Consider the following 17,966-nt stretch of genomic DNA (forward strand, 5'->3'; position numbering starts at 1 on the left):
TTTTAATGATAGGGATCATTTTTCAATTATTTCCCCTTAAACCGTATGCCACGTGGATGAAGTTTATTGTGAGTCAGAAATGAAATTTACAATGGTTGATGTGTATTTGGGGAAATTGCAACTACAGGGGTTTTTTATTTTTTTTTATTATTTTTTAAGATTTTATTTATTTTTCGAGAGGGAAGGGAGGGAGACAGAGACAGAGAGAGACATCAATGTGCGGTTGCTGGGGGCCGTGGCCTGCAACCCAGGCATGTGCCCTGACTGGGAATCGAACCTGGGACACTTTGGTTCCCAGCCCGCGCTCAATCCACTGAGCTACGCCAACCAGGGTTTTTTTTTATTTTTAAAGGTTTTATTTATTTTTAGTGAGGGGGAAGGGAGGGGAAAGAGAAGGAGAGAAACATCCGATGTGAGGGAGAAGCTCGGACCAGTTGCCTCCCCCATGACCCCGACCTGGGACCAAACTGAACCCAGGCCCGTGCCCTGACTGGGAATCAAACTGGTGACTCTCACATTGCAAGATGACCCCCCAGCCCACTGAGCCACACTGGTCAGGACACTGCGGGGAGTTTTTAAATTACTGTGTAACTGTCTTGTGGTCAGGCTGTGCCTTCCCTGCACGTTGGTGCCGGGGGCAGGTCGGTGCCGGGGGCAGGTCGCCGTGGTGCACTGCTGCCCTCTCCCCACTGCTGCCCTCTCCCCACAGCTGCCCTCTCCCCACTGCTGCCCTCTCCCCACTGCTGCCCCCTCCCCACTGCTGCCCTCTCCCCACTGCTGCCCCCTCCCCACTGCTGCCCTCTCCCCGCTGCTGCCCTCTCCCCGCTGCTGCCCTCTCCCCACTGCTGCCCTCTCCCCACTGCTGCCCTCTCCCCGCTGCTGCCCTCTCCCCACGCCCACCGCCCAGACCTCAGGCCTTCTCCACGGCCAAGTGCTGTACCCAATGTCACATTCACGGTGCCTGCCCATCACGTGACACATGTAAGCCCTGCTGCTGCCGCACCGCGTTCCAGGCTTTACTCTTTGTGTCATGCACGTTTCTGGGTGGCACCCGCCGAGGCCACGGGTCCCGTAAGCCCCGTGGCTCATCTCGTTCACGAGCTTTTGCCCAGCTCCGTGCCGGTCTGAGCCCCCCTGCGTCGGGCGGCAGTGGCAGAGTTGACTGCACGAGCCCCACAGGCGGCCCACCACCAGGACCCGGACAGGCGCTCTGGGGGCAGAGTGCTCGCGCTGTGATGCCGGGACGTCACGTCGGATTTGGTTCTGCACTGCCCTGCGACAAGCCACCCAGGAGTCGGTGGCTTAAAGTAAAGCTACACTAACAGTCCGGCCGCCTTCTCTCTCTCGCCTGCTTCTGCCGCCTGACCGGCTCCGCTGGGTGGGTCACCTGCTGGGCTCCTCCGGGTCTGCGGCCGCCACCAGGGGGCAGCGAGGGCTGGAAGCGTCCGAGGTTCCCCCGCAGGTTTTGGCACACGGCTCCCTTCTCTCTGAGAGGGGCCACGGGGCCTCTTCTCCCCATGGGTGTCCCATGCATGCCCCACGGCGTCCCTTCATGTTCCTATGCGTGATCCTGGACACAGCAGCCGCGTCCCTCATGTGGCAACTCGGGGAGTCCGGGAGCTCAGACGAGGACGCTGCCGGGTGGTCTGGGTCTGGAGCAGGCGCCCCCCCCCCCGCCAGCACCGGCCCTCAGCGGAGCACTGCCAGGCCCCCCTCTGAACGGGGCCGTGGGGGCAGCCCTTCACCCCTGAGCAGTCCTCACCAGCAGGTCTGTGGGCAGATACCCCGAGACCTCGACTTCGGGGCCAGGCTGTCCTTAGCAACCGTGAAACCCAGCGCCGGGCCACTCACAGCTCAGGAGGGAGCTGGCGCCCAGACCTGTTCTTCACTCTCACATTTCCTGACCCCTGGGGCTCTGCCTGGGCCGCGGGAGGCGGTACAGGTGTGCTTGCTGACAGAGGAATGTGTGAGTGAGTAAAACCTGAGATTCCAGTGACGTTTCACTTTAAGGAGCACCGTGTTGCTAGCCTGTCAGAAACAGACCTGGAGTTTCCAGAAGAGGCGACTCGGAAGAGATTTTAAATGAGAGCCAAAGGAGAGATTTCAGGAAACTGTAACCATGTTCCCGTAGTTGTTGGATGTCCCCTGAATAAAGGGCTTCTTATCCACCCAAAAATGTGCTTCCGCTCAGGAATACTCAGGTGCTCACAAACCCCTGCTTTGCTGTGGGGGCCAGGTGCAGATACACCTTTCAGCAGCCGTGTGCTTACAAAGCTCAGCCTGTTCGGAGAAGGGCGTGTGCGACACTAGGGGTGGGTGTGTGCATGTGTGTATGCAACACAAGGGGTGTGTGTGCATGTGTGTGTGCCACACGGGGGGTGGGTGTGTGCACGTGTGTGTGTGGGGCTGTGAAGTCAAACCCAGAAGTTATTGTCTGCCTCTACAGACACCCATTTCCTCAGCATTTGCAAGCGGTTCTCCTGATGCAATCGGAGGGGGGTGTCCAGGTGCAGCAGCTTCGTCTCATCTTGCTGTTTTGCCTGTTTTTAAACGGATTTAGCTGCGTTTACGGTCGAAGACTGTTGCCCTCTCGTTATTGCCTGGCCCCAGGGAAGAGCTGTGCTGATGAAGCTCACGTGACGGCGGAAATGAACGCTTCTTTGCCTGGGCCCTCCCCAAGCTACGGCTTCTGTGCTTCCTGGCGGTTGTTACTTTGTATCACCTGCGCAGCACACCTGCGGTAACTCAGCCCGCCCCCGCCCAGCCCCTGGCCCCGCCCCGCGCTTCCGGCGAGAAAACGGACCCGCGGTTACAAACCAGGCTTTGGCTTCCTCGGAGTTAAGTGGCCGTTGAGCGGTTTCTGGGAGTGCTGGGCCTCGGAAACACTGAACGGCTCCTGTGGACCCCGTGCGGACGCCCCCTCTCCAGCCAGCCGCTGAGCCGGGCACGCGGCCGCGTACCGCGCCGCTGTCTTGGGGAGCTGGGCCCAGTCGTGTGCGCGTGTGTTTGCTGGTTTCCCGGGCGGAGAGCGCGGGCCCGCCGGCTCTTCGCATCATTGTCTGTGACGCGTGTGGCACCTCCTGACGTTTCACGGCACGGTTATCCCCCGCCCCCCCCCCCTTGTCGCTTCGCTGGTACTCTACGTAAACTGGACCCACCATGCTCAGCTGCAGGCTGTGGGTGCTGGGCCACTCTCTCGGTGGGGCCGGTGTTCCTGCCCGTTTGTGCGCAGGGTGCTCGTGGTGGCAGGTGGGTGCCAGACCGCCGAAGGGACTCAGCAGCCTGCACGCAGGAGCTCTGCCGCGTGCCCGTGCGCGCCTGAGCGGCGGGCAGAGGGCCCCGGCTGGGGCACCATGGTAGGTGGCGGCGGTTTGCACGGGGGAGCAGAGGGCCCCTTCGGGTTTGCAGTGAGAACAGGGGTGGGGCATGGCGGACGCTGATGGAGGCCCCTGCGCCCCCCGTGGGGAGTTACTGGAGCAAAGCGGGCAGTGACCGGATCCCACCGTGCGCGTGGAGGGTGGCTCCATACGGTGGGGGTGCGATAGGGAGGAGGGGCAGGACTAAGAGGGCACTAGGTCCTGCCCACCAAAGGGCGCACTAATGACTTTAAAGACGTCCCCACTCCTTTGGGATCTTAGGCTGGTGTGGAGACCCAAATACGGGGGATGTGAACCAGTAGTGCAGGTTCCAGGGTCTTCTTGACAGCCCCCTTCCCGTTTCCGTTTCCGTCTCCGTGCGGGGCACGCTGGTCCCCTCCCTCCCTCCCTGTGACCACCCCTTCCCAGTTAGTTACTCGAGTCTCCGGGAGAAAACTGACCCCTGCGGTGGCGGCCAAGCTCCCTTCGCACTGCAGCTTCCCTGGGCTCCGCCCTCCCGCGCTAATTATGCACCCAGTGCGCGTCTTAATCTACTTTCTCTCATTTCTCATAACTGTGTTAGGTTTTAAATAATTCACAAAACAATTTCTGCGCTGTTTTCGTTTGCTTGTTTTTCCAAAGAGCGTTGCATTCTCAGCCCGGCGCTGCCCAGGGCTTGGGGGCGGGGCAGGGAAGGGGGCGGGGACTCTGTCGGCGGCCCCCCGGGCCCCCCTGGGGGTGGCATTTCTTAGGGGGCCACTTAGTGGGCTCCGGAAGCTCCACTAAGGGGGTTTAATGTGCTTTTGCCACACGGACGGGGCTGAGAATCATCGAAATAGACTGTTTTCATTTCTACTGTTTTCTCGGGCCCTCCCAAAGTGGGGTGTGTGCGTGTGTTTGTGTTTTATTGTTGTTCAAGCACTCCGCCTGGTTTTAACGCGGCTTCAGTGCACAGCCGGGCGTAGGAGTCGGACAATTAGAACGTGTCCGTGAGGAATCAGAGTCACCGCGGTGTTCCGTGCAATGACAGTCGTACCCTGGGCCCCGGGGCGCTGTGCATGCGGTCATGGGACCGTGTCCCAAGAGGCCAGCGTCTGGCCAGGTGGCCACGCCCAGCCATTCGTGGGGACCACGCGGTGACTGCACGCGGCTGGGCATGACCTCCACCCCTGGGAGCCTGCCCCGCATCCGTCAGTCCCTCCGTTCCCGGGACGAGTCTCAGGTGGCCGCTCTGTGATCGATCGCGTTCCCCCCAAATGCACGTTCTTGCCCCAACCCAATGCCCTGGGGGTGAAACGGGGCCCCGCCCGGGCTCTGGGGGGCCCGACGCAAACCTCGGCGTGTTGGTTTCCTTAAACAGTGCGCGAGTGAGGGAGTGCTTGAATGTACGTTCCCTTCCGTCCAAGTCGGCGCGCGGGAGGCCTCGCCAGCCGCACTCGGCGGCCTCGGGGGAGTTGCATCTGGACTCAGGAGCCACGTTTTTTGTTTGTTTTTCTGCATCCAAATGGGAGAGCAGATACTCGGCATCCACACAGGCCCCACCCAGTCCTCCTCCAGGCCTGAGCTCAAAGGTGCCTTTCCGCCAACGTTGTCCTGAAACGCCCACAGCGTCATCTGTTCCTTCTCCTTTGTGTTTGTTTTGCTTGGTGGTTACAGTTTGCAGCACTTTTAGACACGAGTTTCTTACAGCGTGAACCTTTTCTAAAGGGGCGTTGAGCGTGCAAACAGCTTGCACGGCTGCCGCCAGCCCCGCGGGTCCGCACCTCTCCTGGCGTCTCCGGGGCCCCAGGGTCGCTCCTGAGCAGAGCCCCTACCAAGGTCGGCACCCCCCGCCACGCTGAAGTCTCCAGGGTCCATGCCGCCCGAATTCCGGGTCCGGACCCTCCTCGGGGGTGGAACCGGGGGCCCCGGACCCTGTGTTTCACTGCGTCTGTTACTCACTGTGACGGGGACAGGTTTGTTTTCGCTTTTTATTTATTTTGCTGAATCAGTACATAGGATGTTCAGCGGCGGGTCCTGCCCGCCCCCGGTGCGGCTCTGAGCCCACACTGCGGATCAGGAGGGTCGCTTTCCATGCCGCTGTCCACTGACCACGGCAGGAGGGTCGCCGAGGTGACGCTCTGAGCAGGCCCCCAGAGGCGATGTCTGACTTGGACCGTCAGGACCGTTTGCGGGACCGAGGCTTCCTAGATTTGTGAAGGAGTGGCCCAGGCTCGGAGCTCCCTGCGGAGCCAGGGAGCGCTGGGGGGCGGAGCCCAGCACCAAGGCCTTGTCCCCCCCCCCCCCCCCCCCCCCGCCCCCCGCCCCCCCCCCCCCCCCCCGAAAGCCCCCGTTCTTCCCGGAACCGCACGCTAACACTGGGAACACTCGCCCCGCCCCTGCAGAGTGGAGTGTGCTCCGCCCAGGTCTGGCCCCTTTCACCCCTGGGGATTCCCGCGTGGATCCCCAATGGGCGCGTGAGTGGATGCACCTGCGGAATGATTCCGTCAGCACCTTAGGCGCCTTATTTGCTGTTATGTGAGGCTAGGGGCTGACTTCCTCGCTAGTTAGCAGCCCACAGAGGCTGCAAACGGATTAAAATATTTATGAGCTGCTGAAATCACAGGCGGGAAAAAACTCTTTGGGGCAGGCCTGGGACAGAAAGAGAAGTGGAATACATTTACGTTCCGGTCTCCGGGGTCAGCGACATAATGATCTTTCCCCTTTTAGCAGATACCCCGACCTCAGCCAGCGTGCACCGAACTCCCCGCCTGCACGGACAGCGAACATCTGGGCCGCGATCTCGCTGGACTTCGGACAGGACTACCGGCCAATACAGCGTCCGTCCGGCCCTCGCTCTGGGCACTGGAGCCGGGAGAGTGCGGGAAGCGGACGGCCGGCTCCCTGCGTGCGTGGGCACGGAGCGCCGCTCCCCCAGGGTGTGTGGTTGCCGCTCCTCCCGGACGGGTCAGAGGGATGCGTGTTCGTACGTGTTCGCCTCACAGTGAGGCCCTTTTCCTCGGGTCACTCCCCGGCTGCCCTCAGTTCCAGAAAACTCACACGGGGACGAGGCGAGGGGCCGGAGGTCAGCGGCGGGAGGGCTGAGGGGGAGCAGGGGGAGTTGGTGAGTCAGGGAGAGGAAGGGGCGGAGGACATGGGGGTCGGGGAGGGGAACAGGAGCCGGGCCCACGCTGTGCACACGCTCAGCGACGGGCCCTGGGAGAGCGGAGAGGGTGCCCAGGGTGCACGTGATTGGCAGGCCTGTCCTGAGAGCCCCCCAGGGGGTGGCTGTTTGTATGCAGCAGCTGGTTCCCCGGGGCCAGTCAGACTCGACCTGAAATGCCCAGACTGGGTCCCCCCCACCCCCGGGGCTGGCCCCTAGGAGCCTGGGGCCCCTTGGGGCCCCTTTCTGAAGTGGGATAAATAAGAGGCTGGCGCTTTAATGCTGCCCCTGAGAGCGGCCCCCCACCCCACCCCCTGCAGCGGCCCCTTCGGCTCTGGGGTGCAGGCCCTGGTGCGTGGGCCTCAGCTGAGTGGGTCTCCACCGCCCAGCCCTCCTTGGGGGCTTCTTGACTTAAACACCATGAACCAGCAACCCTCGGGGCACCTCATGTATTTATGCCGTGAACTTACTCGCTTTCCTCTCTAAGGAAGGGCGGGACAGCGGTGAGGACACAGACACGCAGTCTCTGCCACCAGCCTGGAGGGCCGTGGCCGGGGAGGAGAAGCCCTCCCTGAGCAGAGGGAAGGGGCCGTGCAGACACCGGGTCGCCCGCCCGCCCGCCGAGCGTCCCTGGTGACCCACCTACCTCGGCGGCGGCGGCGTTTCCTGCGGGAAATGGAGCAGGACACGCACACTTCAGGTGAGAACCAGGGGAGACCCAGGGGAGACGGGACACACACGGTGCAGCTGCTGCTTGAAACACGAGCTTACAGACTCGGAGCTCACGCGCCGACAGCTGCTGCAGCGTTCTTGCACGCCCAGAGCCCACACAGCCCCGCGTTTGTTGTGAAGCCGAAACAGTGTGTCGAGATGAACCCCCGGAAAGCCCTGCCCTTACACAACCAGTTTTCTGACACTGCGAACATCGCCCTCACCTGTCCTCACGTGTCAGCCGCAGAACCGCGTCCTCACAGCAGGGGCCGCCTGGGGCAGCCGCTCACAAACCCACTCAATACACACATTCACAAGTGGTTCTCGAGGGACCGCAGTGACAACGAACTGGAGGTTGAGACACTGTATTAGGGATGGACCACAGAAACCTTTCATCGCCTACCCATCTTTCAAATCAAAATATTGTGGTAGTGTTCCTTGAAGCTCAGACTGTCTCTGTAGTATAACCAAAATGCGTATCTGTGCTACTCGGCCACAGCCCCCCGACTCACGGCCTAAATGAATTCCGGAAAGTGTTTTCTTGGTTGTTCCCCTGACGTAACAGCAGCCTCTTCCCTCCGCAGGGACGGGCCGGCCCCGGCGGCTCCGGGTCTGAAGCGAGACCCAGGGCATGTGACGACCCCGCTGTCCCGGACGGTGTGGCCGCAATGCCGTGGCTTCATCGCGGTCCCCGCGGGCGTCCGGCTCCCGACTGTGCAGCCAACACACTCCAGCAGCGGCTGCAGAAGCGACTTGGGGAGATGAAACCTGGGTCTCTCTGCCGGAAACCTGTCTGCAACGTCTTTTCTCTCCCAACCACATTGCAAACCACCCCCTTCACAGACGTGGGCACTGCCCCCCGAGGTCCACCTGTACAGTTTAGGGGCAGCATGGTTTCCCTGCTCATTTTTGAAAAGCTGAAATACAGAAACTATATTTCCGTGAACACTGAACCTTCCATATGCCTTCAAAGTGCAAACTTACATGCTTGGTTTTCAATAATGCAAATAAATGAATGTTATCGTTTTCTTGAATGGCTGAAGAGTTCCTTCGGCACCTGGGGAACTCTTCACCTGCCGTCGCTCACCTGCTGGTCTCTGATGTTTCCCGTGGGGAGTCAGCGGGGTCACAGGAGGGTCCCTCCAAGGCGAGTTCGTCGTCTGGGGCCGCTCCCAGAGTTTTCTCCCCTCACCGTGCATCCCGGTGCAGATCTCCCTGGCGTCTCTCCTGTCCCTGGCGTCTCTCCCGGCCGGCATTCACCGCACTTCTCGCGTGTGGATCGGTGCCCCAGTGGACTTCTCGTAACGATGAGGAGGTTCGTTTAAAATGTCCGAATGAAGCCCTCCTTTCGTTACAATCGCCCTCCATCCTCTTCCCCGAGGGGATGGGCATGGGGAGGAGGGGTTGGGGCAGATCTCGCGGGAGAAGGTGAGCCAGACCCGGCCTGAGCCAGGGCCCCTCTGCCTCCCCCAGCACGGTGCCCTGGGGGTGGCCCCAGCCCCACCGGGACCCTCAGGGGCTGCACCTGCCACGGCAACCAGAGAGCTAAGACAGACTTCCCACCTGCCTCCCAGCTTCCTCAGTGCACCCCGCCCCCCGCTGCAGCGCCCCCGCCCCCCAGGGCAGCCGCCCTCACAGCCTCTATCCCCTCACGTCTGCCTTACTGGTTAGGAGAAACTGTCTTATCAGGCAGGGGAAACTCGCGGTGTCTGGAATCCAGCCAAAGACCACTGGGCAGGTAGGAAAGCTGGAAATGAGGCTGCAGCGAGGAGGAAAAGCAAAAAAAAAAAACAGAGAATCTGTGTAAACAGACCCAGAACTGATACAGGTGAGAATTAACACACGAATCTTAAATGTGGCTATGATGGTACATACGCCATATACTCAGGAAGGTAAGTAGAACTAGGGGAGATACAGAAGAGAACAAAGTGAACTTTGAGAGATGAGAGTCACAATGCATGAGGTAAAACATGTGCTGAGTGAGATGAACGGCGAACGAACCACAGAAAGTTTGGTGAACAAAGCAATAGAAATTATCCAGAACAAATCACAGAAAGAAGTCGTCATGATAAAATCACGTGAACGGGCTGTGGGTAAAGTTTAAACACGGATATACATGGAATTGTAGCCTTCATAAAAACGGGGGGTGTTTGAAGAAATGATGGAATATATTTTAACATTGTTTTAAATTTTTTTAGAGAGGGGAAGGGAGGGAGAAAGAGATGGAGAGAAACACTAATGCGGGAGAGAAACACCAATATGTCGGCTTTTTTACACGCCCCAACTGGGGGCCAAACCCACGACCCAGGCATGTGACCCGGTCAGGGATCGAACTCACGACCTTTCCGTTTGCTGGACAATGCCCGCCCAGCTGAGCCACACCAGCCGGCCCACAGACCCCTGGAGCTCAGATGCTACACAGAACAGACACATCACGCTGAGGCACGCCATAGGGTAATTAAAGGGCTCAACACCAGTAGTGACGGGCAGGAAACCCTGGGGCATCACAGGAGGGGACGTTGCCCAGAGGAGCGATGACAAGGATGACCAAGCAGGTTTCCCTGGAGACGGCCTGAGCCGGGAGACAGTGGGGAATACCCTCAAAATACATGGAGAAAAAAATTCAACCCACACTTCTATACCCAGCAAAGTGTGTGTCAATAGCACATGCAGGAAAGACTTTCTCAGCCATGCAGGATGCGAAGTCCCTTACCACTACATCTGAGCTACAAAAAGACATTAGAGGAACAGCGTGACAGACAATCGTGATGCCGGATGCAACCGTGGACTGTCGCGGAAACAGAGGCCGCCGAAACGGAGGTTCCAAGGGTAAACACTGCCTGCCTTAGTATTCAAAGCTCTTTGAAAGACCATTAACTTTATCAAGATAATAATGCTTTATGGCGTCTACAGCTAATATGTGGCAGCGTTCCCAAGAAACGGTGTAGACAGAAAAGGAGAAGCAAGCACAGTGCCGGCAGGTTTTCATGATATGCACAGAATCATACCAGTTACAGTAGACGGGTGATGGCGACGGGATGTCTTGGGGGCCGACACGGTTCCCCGAGAACAGGGCGTTTTCTCCGGCCGACGGGACAGGGGTTTCCCAGGTGTGGTCGGGGTTTGACACTGGCTGAGTCGGGACACCCCTCACCTCTCAGCCTGCCGGGACCTGGCGCCCTGTCCTCCAAGAGGGTGGCGACTGGGGACAGGTGACGCTACCTGCGGGCGGTGACGGCTGTCCGTGGCATTGGCTCCGCCCCCTGCCCGCAGGACACGCCGCTGCTAACTCCTCCAGCACCGGAGCCCTCCGCTCGCTCAGTGAGGGACCTTCTCCAGCTGAGCGGGAGAGCAGCTCTCGGCACCCAGGGACAGGGACCCAGGGAGCAGGTAGCTCACGCACCTGCTCCTGGTTCTCTCTGCAGGTGCTCGATGCCGAACCAAGGGCCACTGCCTGGGGCCTCGGGTGCCTGTGGCTCCTAAGTGACGAAGCGACACAGGTGGCAGCGGGACGCAGGAACCAGAGTCGTTTCCGGAAAGTGCAGCTGACAGCTCTAGCCGGAGAGAGCTGACGAGGCATCTGGAAGGAACGGTTCCTACATATTCAAATGGCCTCTCAGGGCAGCCATTAAGATGGAATTACATTAATGTGACTAATTAAATTTGTGGGGTATTTTTCAATTACAGAAAAATCCATTTACTGAACAAAATAGCTGTGGCTTTGCCAGCTTTGGTTCTTGAGGCCTAGTGGTTTCAATTTGGCTTCTTGCGCCTGCCCGGGCATTCGTGAGCACGGCCAAGTCGTCAGCAGAAGGTGGCTTGAATCTACGTCCTAAACAAGGAGAAACGGCAGCTGCCGACTGCAGACCTCCAGTCACTCACCTGTCATTCCTTGGGTCACCTTGCTCTCTCTCGACAGGTGTGCAGGCCGTTTCTCACGCCTCGGACACGTGGCAGGTGAGGAGGAAATGAGGGAGGGCAAATGGCAGGTAAACACATCTATCAGAAAGAGCAGGTGTCTGTTTACCTGAAAACACCCCCTTGCCAAGGGGCAGGCACCCCTGTGTTCACGACAGCGCAGTCACGGTGGCCGAGACACGGGGACAGCCAACGTGTCCTCGGTAGACGACAGGACAGAGGTGTGGTGGCTGCGCACCGCGGGACCCTGCTCAGCCCCGAGAGGATGACAGGCTGCCGTCTGCGACAACATGGAGGCGCTGAGCATGGCACACTGAGTGAAGGAAGTCAGGCAGGAAAAGTCAGGAACCGCATGATTCCGCTCACCTGTGGGATGTAAAACGGAAACTCACAGACCCAGACGACAGTGCGGGGGTGACCCGAGGGAGGGGGTGGGGGTGGTAAAGGGTAAGGGGGTCAGATACACGGGGATGGGCGGAGACCTGCCTCTGGGTGGTGGGCACGCAGTGCATGTCCAGGTGACGTATCAGAGAAACATACACCTGAAACCTACCTGCTTTTATGAATCACTGTCACCCCGGTCATTTAATTTTAAAATATTCAAACATTTTAAATATTCAAAGAAGCTGATGCCCCCCAATAAAGAAGGAGGAACCATGTGTGATTTCAGAGGACGGCCACCTGACTGAGGGGAGAAGGTTCCGGCAAACACAGTGCCCTAGCCTCCACGGTGCTCTAAGCCCCGCATGATTCTTGCGGATTATTTCTGTACTGTGACGCCGGCTTCTTTCTTGCTCAGTCACGTGTGAATACCGTTGTCTCATGCGATTTCTCAGTTCTGTAAGCCTTTTCCGTGAGGCAGGTGGGGATCGGTTTAGTTTCCCACCCCCACCCTCCTTCCCCACCCCTCCTTCCCCAGCACGCTGCCCTCCCGCCACCGTCCCGCACCCCTGGGAACTCCGGGTCCCTCCCCAGAGACCCGGCCCACGTCCTCACCCCGAGGCTGCGTCCCTCCGTCCCGTGGGACCCCCCGCCCGCCACCGCCACAGCCCCAGGGCGTCCTTGCACCACCACACCTGTCCTCGCCTCCTGCCCTGGGCGTCCCTCCCGGGTCCAAACCCACACTCCTGCCTCTGCCCCATTCTCGTCCTCTAGCCCGCTCTCTCCTGAGGCTGTGTGCCCCACACAGCCTCCCGGGAAGGCGTGCTTGAGAAGCAAGTTTCTTCATGTCCTGACGTGTCCAGAAATAGCTCGACGACAGCCCCAGCCCTAGCTGACAGCTGGGCGTGCAGCCCTGGGCGTGCAGCCAGCTCATCTCAGCCTTCCGCAGGCCCGGGCCGCTGCGAGCGGCCTCTCTGGGTCTGTGTTCGTGAGCACACTCCGAGAACCGGCGACGACTCATGTGCGCACATACAATAGCCACCGCCACTTACAGGGCGCTGTCTCACATACACGACTACGCGGTCACATTGGGGTTCAAGTTCCTCTGATACACAGTCAACGATGATGCATGTCTACAGCCCTGGAGGCGGCGGGAACGGGGGGGCCTAGAAGAATGAGGAAACTAAGAGACGCAACTGGTTTGTGGGGAATCACGGGTTGGGGTCTGGGTCCTCTCGTCCCCAAACCAGCTCCTGCACCGGATGTCTCCGTGCTGCCCTGTGCACCTCTCTGGGTCGGTCACAGGTTATTCGATGACACAGACTAAGGGACAGATTTAGAGTCTCTCAAACATGCCTGACATAGAACTGTTCACGTACACAATCCATCCAACCCATCCAACACCAAACTGTGCTTTTCAGTGCACGGTTCACTAAAACTCGCTACATGTCACTTCCTGAGGCGCCCACTCACGGAGTGCAGCCGGCGACGCCTCTGCCGGGGCGTAGCTGCAGGAAGCGTGTGTCTGTGTGTGTGTGTGTGTGTGTGCGCACACGTGCTTCCGGACCAAGTTTTTAACTCCCGATTATAGTGATTAATTTTTAAACGTTATTAACTAATACCATTATAGGAAGAATACAATACACATTTCTAGGAGTTGGTACACTGGCAAGTGGCAGGAAGGTGTAAGAAAAATAACGTATATCTGGGATGAGGCCATCAGTAGCCATTCAGGGAAAATTATTGCAGTATTAGCTAAATTGGAAGCTTTATCTGCAAGGAAGGGAATTCAGATTTAGGACCGGCAGCGTCTCAGAGAGCCGTAATAGGAACAATTAGAAACCAGTAAGTTCATCTTAATGGGGCTTGGCAGTTCCGATTGATCTTCTAAAGCCCCTGTTGGCTGTGCATCCGCAATCAATTTAGGATCCGGTTGAAAACCAGGCTTATAATCCTCACATAATGGCATTGGCAGCCTCAGGCAGTACAGTGACATGAAAATGATTAAAAAGTGTCCTGTTTCTGTGCGATCAATAAAACTCCCCTTCAGAGAAGGTTCCACTGAAACACTGCTCTTTGGGTGCGGCTACGCCCCCGGTCTGTGGAATCCCAAGGAGAACAGAGGTCATTAGTTCAAGTTCAGGTTCCTGAGACAGCTCTCTCCCCAGCTTGTGAGTCCCCACGTCACTCAAGCGGATCACAAGGCCGCCCTGCAGCGAGTGAGTAAGCCAAATCCGTGTCCAAAGCCCCCCAGAGGCACCACACACCACAAGGTCGGGGGAGTGACAGAGGAACACGCAGACATGTGGACTTAAGGTAGCAACGTGCTCCCATGACTGGTTTTCTAAAAGGGCGGGTAAACCAGTTACTGAAACCGAGTAAGTGAAAGGGAATAAAATGCCTACCCGCTGTGCGGTGTGGAAGCAATTTCCTTTACCCATTCTGACACTGATGTTTCTGTCAGACTTTAGGAGTCCCTGCTTGCCGGTGACCCCAGATGGACCGCATGCGCAGGGAGGGCCGCGTCTTTGACCGCAGGTCAACGGTGCTCCTGGGGGGACTGGGCAGGTAGACGAGAACATGTCCCTGGAACAGGACGATGCAGTGCTGAGCACGCATGGTTGTTAGAGACACACACAGACACCGGGACACAGAGGGGGGCGGCGGCTGACCATGTAACCCAATGGACTATACTCGGCCTCTCAGCCCTGTGTCCTGTTTTCCAGTCCGGGGCACAGAGTCTGCTGTGCAGCCTGCAGGACATTTGTCCTTAGCCACCTACCTCTTCAAAACACCTTCATCCCTCCTCATTTTCAAAAGCTCCAGTCATTGCACTTAAATCCCTGAATCTGTGCATCCATCCTCAATCTTCAAGGTCATTTCTAACGATCTCTCCAAAACCGCACCATTGCTGCTTCTGTAGGTCTAGCTCCCCCCGAGCCCAGGAAACCCTTTAGGAGCCTCGGCCTGCTCTCGCGGGATTGACGCAAAAGCCGGCGGGAACCTCACTCTGCCCGAGAGCCGCCCGGCCATCCCCGTCCTCCGACCTCCGCTGCCCCGGCGGAAAGCACCTCGCAGCACAAAGGGCCAGCCCACGCAAAAAAAAAAAAATGGTTTTCTCTTTCTTCCTTTCCTTTTGCTCGAGACTTGAAAAATCAAAGACATTTTATTTCTAAATTTTCACAGTTTTTCCTATCGTTTTACTGACTATATGCTTCTGGGTGCTCCTTCATGCAGGAATGTGCTCAGCTGTGTTGAAAGCAGAGATGTTAGCATGTTAAAAAAACCAAAACCAGTCCCACCTCCGGTCGCTGCTCCAGTGACAGGCGTGATGAGACGCATGTTTAACCGGATCCCGGGGTGAGCGGGGCCCCGGCATGCTCACCGGGCATCAAAGTCTGGGAGGAAACACAGACAGGTCCTAACAGCTCGACTCTCTCCTCGCGGCCTTGATGTTTTCCAAGACTGTTTGTAAGACCAGTGTGCGCCTCAGGCGCTGCACTCCTGCAGAAAACACGATCAATCAATAACTCAAAAAAGTCTGGCAACTCAGTTGACTCAGCTCCTTGTCTTCCCACCCTCGTTGGTCACGGGACTGCTGGAGAACCAGTTTTTGATGCCCTCCCGAGGCCCCCCTGTGACCGGGCTGAGGCGGTCTCGTTGTGGAAGGAGGCGGCGGCAAGTGTGGGGGTGGGGGCTGGGGGTGGCGTGTGGGCTGGGAGCCGAGCAGCAGGGGTGGGTTTTGCCGTTCCTGAGCCACGCGACCTTGACCAGTAGACCTTGACTGACTGATGCACTACTTTTCAGAGGACGTCGGTTGTCTCATCTGCATGAAACAATTAACACGGAAATCCAAGGCCGTTCGTCTATGAGATGAGAGAGTGAGTCACAGAAACTCTGGAGTGGTGTTCAAACACGAGCTGCGGCTAACGCCACGCGGGTCCTCCGGCCAGAGACCCAGAGGCCAGCGAGGCGTCAGCATTGTCTGTCGTCACCCAGCTCTGGCCACCTTCAGGTCCCCGAGGCACACCCTTCTGTCCCCTCCCCTCCTTGACGCTGCCCCCCCCCCTCGGCCAGGAGATCATGACCGGCACCTCGACTGACCACGGCTCCCAAAGGGGCTTCCACGTCTGACCCTAAGACACTCCGCCCGGTGCACAGAAGCCAGAGTGACCTTTGGAAAGGCGGCCGGGTCGCCTCACCACCTGGTCGCAGCTGGGTCACGCTGCGGTCACACCGCGGCGCCTCACCCAGTCCCAGTCTCCCTTGGCCGTCGGGTCCCTGGCCTTGCCTTGCCCAGCCATACCGCACTCGGGGCCCTGGGTCCCGGGTCCCAGCCGCACCGGCTCCCCGGGCGGACAGGGCGGCCCCGGCAGGGAGGAGGCCCGTCACACGTGTTTCTGGGATGGACAGGGGGAGCAGCGTTCTCTAAATTGAAGACAGCTGTGCACACACACCCCCTAATCACAAGTCATATTCCCTCTTCCCCATCCATCCGCGGAGAGTTCACAATAAGCCCTTCCGTTCCCCCCTGCGCACGCCCTCTCTGAAACTCCGTCCTGCCACGCGACGTCGTGGCCGTGGGAGGGTGAGTCTCCCGGGAGTCTCTCTGCCCAGACGAGCTCTCTCCCAGCATCCCACGTCCGGAACGCTCCGGCGGCACCGACAGGTTTTCCCACTTTGGTACTTTGTTGTTGCAGCAGCAGCTGACTTTAAACATATCCAGCAACTCAGCTGGTTTCAGTTTGCAAGCTCTTTTCCACTCCACAGCTTCCGTCCCAGCTGACGGCACTGACAGCAGCCCGCCCACCCCAGCCAGCAGTGCAGGAGGGGTCAGCCCTGAGCCGCTGGGGGTCTGAGACCAGCGCCCCTTTCTGAGTGGGGGTCTGAGACCAGCGCCCCTTTCTGAGTGGCGCCCGCACCCCCGCTGTCCACTCTCCGGGCCCCCATCCTCACAACACTGCGCGGCCCAGACCCCCGCGCCGTCCCCTCCCTGAGTGCTTCCCTCCGAGTGTGGGACGTGCCTCTCGCCGCCGCTCAGATGGTCTGCAGCCCGCCGTCCTCAGTCACGGTTAGGGCCCCCTCCGTGTTCTCCTTCAAACCAGGACTCGGGGCCGTTTCCCCACCACTCGACCCCCTCCCCCCCTCCCCCCCTCCCCCCTCCCCCCCTCCCCCCGTTGGCCGCCTGCCCCGGCACTATCGGCCTGCCGCCCGGCGTCTTCGGCGACGCGGGGCGGGGCGGCTCCGCTGGCCGCAGCAAGCCCTCAGCGGATGCGCGCTGAGCGGCCCTGGCACCGCCCTTCCACGCCGAGTGGAACCACCGACAGGTGTGAGCCGAGTGCCGGTTCCGACAGGCCCGGGCTAGAGGCTGTGCCGTTCCCACCCGTGTTCAAGCCTTACTTTCCCGTGCTGGGGAGGTGATGGCTCACGCCACGGCCTCGAGGCAAGCTGGTGACGACAAGGACAGCCACCCTCACCGGCTGCCTGTCCCAGGGGTGACTCCCACAGCAGGCCCCTACCGGGAGAGGCCTGGAAAGGCCACCCCACCTGTCTCCTGTTGAACCCTAACGAAGGGCAGTTCCCTGCCTGTGAGCAACACCGTTTCCGAGATGAACAAGAACGGGCTTGTCCGATGTGAAAGCTAAACAAGCACTTTGCAAACAGACGCAGCCGGCCTCGCAGACACGTCCTCGTCCACCGCGTGACCTCAGCTGGATGCTGCGACCCAGCATCGCAACTTACATCACATCGTCATTGTCAGAGACGGCACAGGCCTTTGAACTTGGGGGGGGGGCGTGTAGGGAAGGTGGAGAACACGTCACCAAGAGGTGACATGCACCAGGGTCTCTGTGCCTGAACTCTTAAGGAGTCACGTTCTTCCCTTTGGACGACAGGTTTTGTCTCCTCGCACACGGAACATGTACACAGTATTCCCTCCTCACGCAAACAAGTCTCATGCCAGCAAGTTCAAGTTCATCGTGCCGGAACTTGCAGGAACAGGCACAGGGGGCTCCTTGGGTCCTTCCTTCTGCTGAACTCATTATTTAAAGAACTTTGAAGGGAAAAAAACGAGGTTCCTGGCTCCCACACGCCCACAGGAAAAATGCAACAGATACATCCGTCCAGAAGCGGTCACTCGGGACACACGCAGCGGTCTCGGTCAATAGCAATCACGAGATGCGGCCAGGGAGGGCGCCCAGGTCTCCGATTTGAACCCCAGTCTGTACCCCAGGAAGTGGTGGGAGACTTTTTTATTGTCCTTCAAAAACGGGTCTTAAACATTACGCGTCGACTTGTCTGGGCTGGTTGCCTTGTGTATTTTACGAGAGACAAAAGACCCCCAAAGCCAAACAGCGTCAAGGTGTGAATGTGAATGGATGGACTTTTTCTCTGTGCTATAATAGTCGATTATAGTTATTAGAGTATTAATCAGGGGGTGGCACCAAAAGTCATTAACA

This window comes from Phyllostomus discolor, chromosome 8 (assembly GCF_004126475.2).
Source record: "Phyllostomus discolor isolate MPI-MPIP mPhyDis1 chromosome 8, mPhyDis1.pri.v3, whole genome shotgun sequence".
NCBI classification, from domain to species: domain Eukaryota; kingdom Metazoa; phylum Chordata; class Mammalia; order Chiroptera; family Phyllostomidae; genus Phyllostomus; species Phyllostomus discolor.